Below are 10,389 nucleotides of genomic sequence, written 5' to 3'. Positions count from 1 at the left end.
CCAACTGTTCATAGTATCAAGGTCACCACAACGTATGGAGAATACATAGGACAAATAACAAAATGCTGTGTCAACTGCTGAAAAATAAAAAGGATGTTTTTGAATGTACTATGAAGACATGCCGCTGAGCTTGTTTTTGTCCTTGGGAGGTTGTTGCGAAGGTTGCTGACCATGGAGGCTACAAATGGACCTGAGTTTTGGTCGGGCCTGCCGTGCAAGCCCGACCAAGAACCAGAAAATAAGAGGCCTAAAATAGAGAAAAGGACTGCAATTCTGTCAATGAGCCGTGTTGTTGCGAGTAAAAATAATCCAGTGGGAAAATATAATCAAAGGGCTCTCCGCTCCTTATCCGTATTTGACTCAATTCTAGTCAAAATAAAGGAACTGCGAGAGGAACTGGATTTCCCACAGCGCAATGCTATTAGGAGAGAGTGGCTCAGAACACAGTTGACATACTGCGGGAAAAGGAGGAATTGTTTCAAGCCAAGCTGAGTGCTGGAGGAAAGTAAGGGGAAATGAAAGTGACCACAATTGTAAGAATGAACAAATGAAACCTCTCAAATTCTATTCAACCCTAATTCGTCTAATTCTGTAAACCAAGTGTTTTTTTTTATAATTGACAGCCGTCTAAAAATGCAAACGCATTCCCACACAAAATGAGGAAAATCAGCAGTCCGGCGTTGAAATAGCAGGACAGAAAATACAGTAAGGGTGTTGTGGTCGAGGTGGTGGATGGGCAGATACATTGGCCTTTAATTCACGTCTTTTACAGAGAACACTCTGAGTCAAGTTTTAATTTCTAGCTCAAGGATTTGACTTTTCACTACAACCAAAGCCTCCCCTGACCTTAGCCAAAATTGTTTTAGGTGCCTGAGCATAACCATAGTCTCGCCCGAGGCATAAATATAGTTGTTTTAGTTGCCCAACCTTAACCAGAGTTATTTTACTTGTCTGAACTTTGGATTTGACTATGAAAAACAGGCATCCCACCCCAAAGAGTTCAATAATAAATCAATAAATAAAATGAGATTATGAAACAGATTGCATTTACAGGTCATGAAACAATAATTCAGTAAGAACTTACTAATACTCACCTTTTTATCAAACGTTTCTTACCTTCATAGTAACAGTTTGACAGGAGTTAACTGTCATTTGAATTCTGTCATTCTCAACGGCACTTTTCATGACAGTCGTCTTGCCACCGCCGCCTCCCCTTTCCGCCAATCGCATGCCCCCCATCCCTTAAGCTGGCCGGCTCAACAGCTGCTTCCAGATGTAGCCAGGTAGCACCTGCTCTGCTAGAGCAACAACACTGTAAAGCCATTCTGCATAAACTAAATCTAGCTGCTGCTGTAAATAAGAACAGTCACACTGACATTGTAATTGGGCACACTGTAATCACTGTGGACTCAATGCACTAGTTCAACATTGTCGATGCAGTGTGGGATCAACACCGTGGAGAGTGAAGATAGCTATACTCTAAGACTATAAACGCTTAATGCACTGTATAAATGTTTGCAAAGGCCGACCGTTTGTGAGAATACCCTCAAACAGGGGAAAGGGCAACGGACGAGAGAAGAAATGTAGGATTTCATGTTGGATTCCATCTTTTGATCTTTGGCCTACAAATCCAACCACTCGCCATCCGCGGGCGCCAACTTAAGACATTATGTTGCACGTGACGTCACGGGTCTGCGAGCGCGTTAAGCACATCTTTTTTTTCATGTGGTCATGTCGCGTAGCTTGCTGCTCTTGACAAAAGTGTGATGTTGCCGCAGCCTTCCTGCTTCCGGTGAATCGTAGCATGTAGTTTCCTCAAGCGTGTGCTGGTGCTGGTATGAAGGAAATGAACTCAGGGCTTGTAGACAGAGCTGCTGGCCTGCCACTAATAGCCTGGGTGCTCTGATACACTTCAGTTCCTACTGCTACAGTAACGTTACGTTTCTTCAAAAACATGAATTACCAACTTGTGTGCACATATTAAGCACGTTCCCATGACACGAGCTGGCTTCCGTAAGAAGGACCCCCAAGCTGCAGCCACTCGGGGGGGGGGGGGGTCTTTATTCCACATTTTTCACAGTTTTCTTTTTCCGTGCCTTCTCTACGCTACTGTGAACACAGTGTGGTGCCGTGGCCCATATCATCTGCCCACAGGCTTTGTGAGAGCGTACTAAATCTGTATGGAGCTCTAATGAGGGAAGACCACCCCTGAAAGACCCCGCTATGCCGTTAAGTCACTTTCCATATGTGAGGCTACACAAAGGTGTATTGTTGCAGTGTATTACACAAGGAACCGTATAATCGCAACAATGAGTACATCCGCTCGTCCCGGATTAAACGCATTTATCACATCCACTGTGTTTCCTTGGCGAAGGCATTTTCCACAGTCGATTACAGCCATCGCACACGTGGGGTACATTTTAGTTGCACTGAAGGAAATGTCCTGCACGTCAGCTATATGTGTGAAGTGTGAAACTTTGGTTTCAACATTTCCTAATTGTTGGTCAAATTATTCAAAGCAGGCCAAGTTTGTTGAACTGCACCAGACCTGTAGGAGATGTGATCTTGGTGTTGGTAGCAGTGATTTCATCCAATAACCTTTCAAAAATACCTGGATTATCACTGCAAGACTTCAAAGACCTATACTCTGTCAATCCCGTGACGTATGCCGTCTCTCTACTAACATCAAACGAGTGGACTCTGATGAATTTATGTGGCTATAAAAGAGGGTTTTGGGCTGAGCGTAAACGGCCTCACATCTGTGCTCAATCTTCACTGTGGCGTGTAATGAGGCTCACAGGGCCTTTGTTCTCTCCCAGAGAAGAGAGGGAGCCAGGTAGGGGTCCTGAAGCTCAGGTAAGCCTGTGTGTGTGTGTGTGTGCCTTACAGCTAATGGAAAACATTAGTGGAGGGCTGTGGAGAAAAGGGCTCCGCTGCTGAACCGGGGGGGGTCTTTCTGGTGGCCTTTAAACCATGTGGCTGGATCATCAGGACTCGGCTCCGACCAAAGGTTTGGAATCTCCCACAGATAAAAGCAAGGAGTGCGGCAGGAGCCTCGACCCGAGTTGGACATAGTTTCGCGTATGCACTGCTCGCAGCTGAACTGTAGCATGCTACAAGGTGAAGGTCAGCGGGTCGGCCTCGAATCTTGCACATACCCCAAGGAGACGAGCGAGCTGAAGAAATACTAGAACACGTCTTAGCTTTTGCTTTCCCTCTACAGTACAAATAAGACCAAGATATTGAACATCCGGGTTTACGTGCCCGTCTATTTCTTGGCTGGGTGCTGTGACTTCCTGGAGTCTTGGCGTGAACTAACCAACCAGTGGAAAAACCACAGCTTGTCACGTTTTTACATTGTGTTTTTGTATGAATTAAACAAACGAGATAACGTGTTCATTCGAGGTGCTGGTAGGTGGATTTTGTTACCTGAGCCAGGCTCGCTGTTTCCCCCTGTCTGTACCTTCATATTTAGTGTAAAGATATGTAAAGGGTATCATTGACTTCTAACTAATAAGCGAATTTCCCAAAATGTCAGCTGTTCTTTTAGGATTCTGTTGGTGTCTAAACTTGTTTTGGTTTGTTTGTCAGGCTGCTCTTGTAATCGTGACCTCAGTTATTTCAAACTGAACGCCCTTTTTCACGTGGTGTTTCTGTTATGTTGTCCATCCATACCGTATCAGCTCACATGCAGCGACGGTCTTCTGTCGTAGATCTGAGGGAGCTGCAGCTCTAAGTGGTCTCGCTGTTTCATATTTACAATAAACCAGAAGAGGCCGCTCAAAAGGATCCTTGAGATTTTCATAAAATAAAAGTGTGTAGAATTGCTTTGCTGTGATTCAGCCACTTCGTGAACGCTTTTACATTTAAAGTTCTACACACCTTGTGTCTGGTGGCTCTTGTTGAAAATCAGCTTATGTTCTAAGTTATGTTCGATTCTATGTACTGTATTCAAAGATACCAAAGCATAAAATAAAATCGGACCAAATTGCTCATGTTTCATATGGACATTACATGGATATTGGTTTTGTTAGTGGTGTGGCTGGTTGAATCTGGTTCAACAGTGTTGTTGCCTGTCTGTAAAAAAGCGTCATCTTTTTCTTACGTTATTACAGAATCCACTCTACCCTCTGGCGATGCAGGAATAAAGCAGTTTCAAATATATTTTGAAGGGTGATGCCAGCACACCTGGAGAGGACGAAAGGAAACCTATTCGCCCACTGTATCCATGACCTCCTACAGGCAGCAAGACAAAGCTATCTGGGCAGAATTAGGACATTAAGTCTTACTACAGGCCATCTGTAATGGTAATGACCAATTTGAATGTTGTAATGTGTTGCCATCCACAGCATTGTGCACCAGATAAAGACGCTGGGCTTTGACTGGCTTGGTTGCATTGGATGATGGTAAAAACCACAGAGGGGGCAGATTCCGACACCACAAAAATTACAGCCATACTCTGGCAATGATTACGCGACCCCACCTGCCACTGTAAAACTAATCCAGTCTGAATGGGGCTGTAATCTGATAAGAAAAGCCACAAAGCCAATGGCTGGGAAGCCGCAACAATCCAAACCCAACAGGTGGATACAATATCAAACCCCAGGAGGTGTTTTTTGTAATAGGGTGGAAATCCTGACACAAGCCACATCTCATCCCCTGGAGACGGACCAGAAAGCGGTGCTTGTGCTGCCTTCAAAGGCCCAGGCAGGTGTGCACGGATCAGCCTCCAGCATCAGCTACTCAACGCTGGGATGGAGCTGGAGCTGCAAGAGGTCTCACTGGACCTGTTGTTTGATGCCATAGAAAAAAAATAATAGCTTTACCCCAAATGTAGCATTCATTAGTTTTTACTGCCATTACACCTCATAAAGCATGCTTTGATCTCTACTGATCATGTGGTGTGAATTCCAAGTGTGCGGGTTGGTCCTTTTCCAATTAATCGGATTTTATACTGGACTCCTCTAACATGTGATGTTTGTGTGATTAGATTCCAAGCAGCCCCATCTACAGTATGCTTCTATAATAAGGCAAGGCATAAGGTATCTGATATAATAAAGTAGAACCAATTCACTCACAACAAGGGATAGAATCGTCTTTGATGACAAGCCATCGATTTAGTGCCGAAGATAAACACCACTCCTTCCCTTTGATTTAACTGGAATGATATCTTTCATTTCATTCGGGGCCAAACCATAAACCACAAGGGAAAAGACATAAAATATCATATTCTACATAGTGGCTTTAAACATGGATCAGACCAGATCGGAGCAGGCACTGGCTCAGATTCTTTTTTTTTAAAGATATTTTTGGGACATTTTTTGGCCTGTATTGGACAGAGTGGGAGTGAAGAGGCAGACAGGAAATGAGAGCATGATATGCAACCGCTACATGACCATATATATGCCACGTGCTGTAACCATTTGGCTACCAAGACGCTCCATGGCTAAGATTCTGCAAGTGATAGAGACTTGATAGTCTACCAGTTAGTCCTGGTGAAGTAAAAAAAAAAAAAAAAGGGTGGTAAAAGAGCAGTAATCAAGCAGAAAAAGGTTGAAGATTGCTGAGTTTATCTGGTGTGTTTTTCCATTGGATTTCCCGCATGCATAAAAGACAAGGAAGTTCACGTGTGTGGTGTGAAAGGTAACACAAGCACATAACATAATAAGGTAATACACTCAACTACACAGCAAAGTCAAGGCAAGTGGTACATGTGGTCTGTTGGACTTGATGTAAACATACTGATGAAATATTTCAGGTTTTTGTATGAGGCCTGTTCGGTTTTGCCATGTGAATGGCTGCCTGGGAATAGGAAACAGAATAGAGATGTTGGACAGACGGGAACAAAGCAGGATGAAACAAGAACAACAAGAAAAAATTAAAACGCTAAAAAAAAAAAAAAAAAAAACAACCAAAAAAACAGAGATCAGATATTGACTCCAGAAACTGACTCTCTTTGTCTCTCGTACGTCCGGGTTGCTGATAAGCCGCCATTGTCAGAGACTTGTGCTACAAAAGACCATAAGAAAACAAGGAGCACCTTTTGAGCTTAAAGGACAAAACCTGTGTAAAATATCTTCAAGGAAACCATAAAGGCTCCCATTGTCCGTAGCAGAGACATGGTGTGCTTGTTCTATGATAAATGCCCTTGAAATGTCATAGGTTTGACATTTGACAACAATGCCTTGTGGATTTTGGTCACAGTGAGGTCACAGCTGGGATAAATTGTACGTCCTCTACAAAATAAGACGAGAATGTTCATGTAGCATGCCTTGTCCTTGTAACGATGTAGACGCTTACTCGCTCATGTGGTCTTTTCATTAGCTCATAATTGATTACATGACATGAGAAACCCTACCCGGACCAAAATTAGATTTGGTTGTAACGTTGCCGTCAGACTGGTGAATAGAGCTATTTTTTCCCTTTTGTCACACACAAAGAATGTCTTGCTCACTTTGAATTAACGCAAGGGCAGATTATGTAATGGCTGGCTGTGGTATGATTTCTGATGTTAAATAGCCTATAAAAACACATGATTCAACACGTTAATGGAGCATGATAGCCATTTGGTTTGCTCATTACGTTTTCTCCAGATTCACTCAGTTTTTTTTTTTGTTTTTTTTTAAGTTGGGTAGGGTTTGAACAAAAAAACCCACTCTCTGGTAGACGCAGTAGTTTTCAAAGTTGTTTAAAAAGGTAATTTACTTGTAGCACTTCCGATGCGTCACGGTTGGTTCATTTTAAAGGAATACGCTGGTGGTTTTGCACGTTTTAGTCCATTAACTTCAAATTGCATATACTACATATTACTGCCAATCACTTTCTGAAGCAAAGCATGTGTTTTTTGTTTGATTCCCCTCCATCCAGGCAGCCATTGCTTTGTCATTAAGGTATATAAAAATGAACATGCACTGACAGTAGGGGCTGTTTATCCTTGTCACAAGTGGGGATTTTCTTTTTCCTCCAATCCAGATCCTTCCAGACTTAAAGCACTATATAAATGAAGTCCATATCAGTAGATACGGAGAAACATTAACATTCATTTGGAGTAATACTATTCACTGCCCTTTCAGCTCTGTTTTGGTCTCCACCAGCTCCTGAGAAAAATACCCTTTAAGCTTCTAAATGCTCCACTTCCTTTACCAGCTAGCTGCGGACTCTGTCTGGCGGAAACGACGCCTTGGAAGCAGTGAGAGTGAACCAAACCAGTAAAGTTGCGAGCCAGAAACCCCCCCCCCCAAGAACAATGACCTGTAAACACTGCAACACTGATAATCCATCCTCAGTGGGTTCGCCACCAGCGACACCCTTTCTTATTACTCACAGTCATCCGATCCACTATCATGACAAAAATATGTATGATCGGATATATTGTCATTTATCTTCCTCGATGATATTGGTAATAATGGCATGATCGCGTAAAGGAACATGTTTAGGATTGCTGTATCAGACAGCATTCTTCTCTGACTAACTACTATCAGTAACGTGTGTTTTCAGGCTGTGAAGTGTTTCCCATCATTACAGCCCTCCTCATAATCCTCCCACTCTATGTTATGACATGAGGCTCATGATTTAGCGCCGCAGTATAGCCACAAAGTAGGGGGCAACGGTCACAAATCCACCCCACATACACGGCCGCTAGAATAAATCTTCTATTTACTAGCATCATCGTATCAGTGGGAGTGCCATATAGTTTCCATGCTGGCGTGAACACAAAGGCTGTTATGTAAGAGAGGTCGTGAATGTGAATAGCAGAAAGTCAGTCACAGAGGGGGAGCCTCAGGGATGGCCGTGATGTAACGCAAAGGCCCCGTCAGCTGAGTGAGAAGCCACCTCTTCAACACTTCATTATATCATCCTCATGGCAGAGCCAGTCATGCGCGCCATGAACTGAAATATCTGGATGAGAAGCCTCTGTGATCAAACCATGGGTCACTTTGTTTGGCGTTATTCTGGTAATGGACTCCATATGATGGTTGTTTTGTTAATAAGGCTAAGTTATGACGACGGGCGGCGCAGTGGAAATGGATTTGCAAACGTAAATGTTTTAAATGTCAATAGCCGAGTCAATGTGCTAATAGCCGGCGTCCGTCTGACAAGATAAGTAGCTCTGTTGCAATTTTGGTTCCTTCGCGTTTCACAAAAGGCTAGAGTGAAATGTCACTGTTTAACATGTCAACACCATTATTCTACTATAGGCCAGCGTGTGTGTGTGTGTGTGTGTGTGTGTGTGTGCTCAAGACATGAACACATTCTTTCCTTCCTGGGAGAAGTGACTGTGGTTGCAAGTGGAGGAGAAGAAGAAGAGGCAGAGCAGACCCTATACAGTTACATAAGAGTGACGCGCTTCCCTCTGTAGGCATGCAGACACCATTGTTTCTGTTGTTGCGCTGCTGATGTGCGGAATATAAACAACAGCGCGGGCCAGTGCAAATGAATCCCCATCTGAATGTGCACACATGCCATCGTTCAGCAGGGTGTTCTCACAGCCATCGGCTCACGTGATCTGATGCCAGTAGCGCTACTCATTTCTGTTTATGGCTAATAGGACCCAAGTTGCCGCCACGCCCATTTTGCTACCTTTTGTGTAATTTATGGTCACACCTCTGTACAAGGCAATATTTACGACAGGTGACCAACAACATGTCACGCTGTATAACTAGTCAGTTTCCTGGTGAAAGTTAACAGTGTGCTACCGAAAGCGAACGCAAAAAGCGGATTGGCTCCTTAAACGTGAGCTTGCTGATGAATTCAGAAGTGTCCCAACACGGAAGGTGTTTTCACTGTGGCAGCGGTCTTAGCTTCAAAACCAGATTTCTATTTATTTTCTACATATATTTGGACGTCTTGTGTCGTACCGAGCCGAAGTCAGTCCAGGCTAGCGATTGCTCTTCTAACTTTAGCCTCCACTAACGTCTGTAACTTAACGGAAGCTCTCATTTCTAACCTTTACTATCCATGTTCTGAGGTAAATTAGCATCTATTTGCACCACTTGCTGTGAGAATTTGAATCCTATGTGATTTTAAAGAAGTTAAACGACTCATTCGTTGCGCTTGTTAGACCTTCACTGATCTTCATTTGGTGTGGACAATCATTTGTCAGCAGAAACAACAAAAACTCTCCAAACACATTTGCCGGTGCACGTTAAAACGCCACATGCCTCACGTTCAGTCAGGCTGCAGCACTGAGCTTCTTTTGAAAAGTGCGTAACTGTGATAAAAGGAGCGGTTCTTTGGCCCTCAGTTACGCTGCGGAGTTATTTTAAGCACGTGAATAAGTGTACCTATTCAAAAGTGACAGCTGAGCGACACACAGCATTATTAACGTGCACATCATTAACATGTTTTGCGTGTTGCCATTCTGCTTAGCCATCACATGATCAGTCTGACGAAAGTGAAAAATATGCTGAAATCTCTGTTCAACAGGTTCCCTGTTCAACCACAACATCCAGGAATGTCTGAGTCTCCATCATGATCTTTTGTTGTTTTTACATTACAGCATCACCCAGTGAATCCGCTCATTTTCCTCTTCAGATGAACGCTACAGCGAAAAAATTGACTTGCCTATTACTAATCAGGCCTTCAAAGGCTCTTTCCATTTTTTTCCTGTGATTTTGTATTCTAATGTAGCTTTAGTAGATGAAAACAGTTGATCCCCTTATGGAAAAACACCTGATTGGCATTTTGTTTTACTCTATGAAGAACTTCTCATAATTCCCTGGATGGTTGGATGGAAACATGCAAGATTTTGTACTTTACCAATCGCCTGCAAACGACATTCCAAATCAGTGAGGTCTGACGCGACGTCAAAACGGATGTCAGGTTCATCTCCAGTGACAAAGTTTAGCTGCTGACGGACGGCTGGTTCTTTGGTCAGTACCTGGTTTTTCAGCCACATTCTCAACTTGGCTCCGGGCTGGTTGGACAGTCAAGGTCCCTTGAAAATGAACCTGTCACATATGACAGTTTTCTGACCTGACGCCAGCTGAGCGACATAATTGTCTGTGCCTTTTAAAAAAAAAAAAAAAAGGTTGCAAACTTTACAATGAGCATTACAACCTCTTAGTCGTGTTTTCATCGACAGGCCCTGAAATCAGCTTTTTTCCAGCTACAGCGAGGAGGTCCTGCATTAACACAACTTTTTGTTGGAACAGTCATATCATTAGAGATTTCTGTGTTTGGGTCTGTGCTTGAAGGTGATATTCCAGTGCAACAATCAGAATTTAGCAACATCTGAGTCAGATTGTGCTGGTTGTTTTGCTCATGTTGACGAGCCACTGTCAGTCAATTCAAACCGGTTTTCAAACTGCGCCCACGCAGCCAGATTAGCCTGTTGAAATGTTGGCACATTATATCTACAACATGTTTTCTAACTTCCAGTTTGATTGT

Source organism: Enoplosus armatus, chromosome 16, assembly GCF_043641665.1.
Source record: "Enoplosus armatus isolate fEnoArm2 chromosome 16, fEnoArm2.hap1, whole genome shotgun sequence".
Classification (NCBI taxonomy): domain Eukaryota; kingdom Metazoa; phylum Chordata; class Actinopteri; order Centrarchiformes; family Enoplosidae; genus Enoplosus; species Enoplosus armatus.
Note: the sequence above shows the minus strand (reverse complement) of the source record.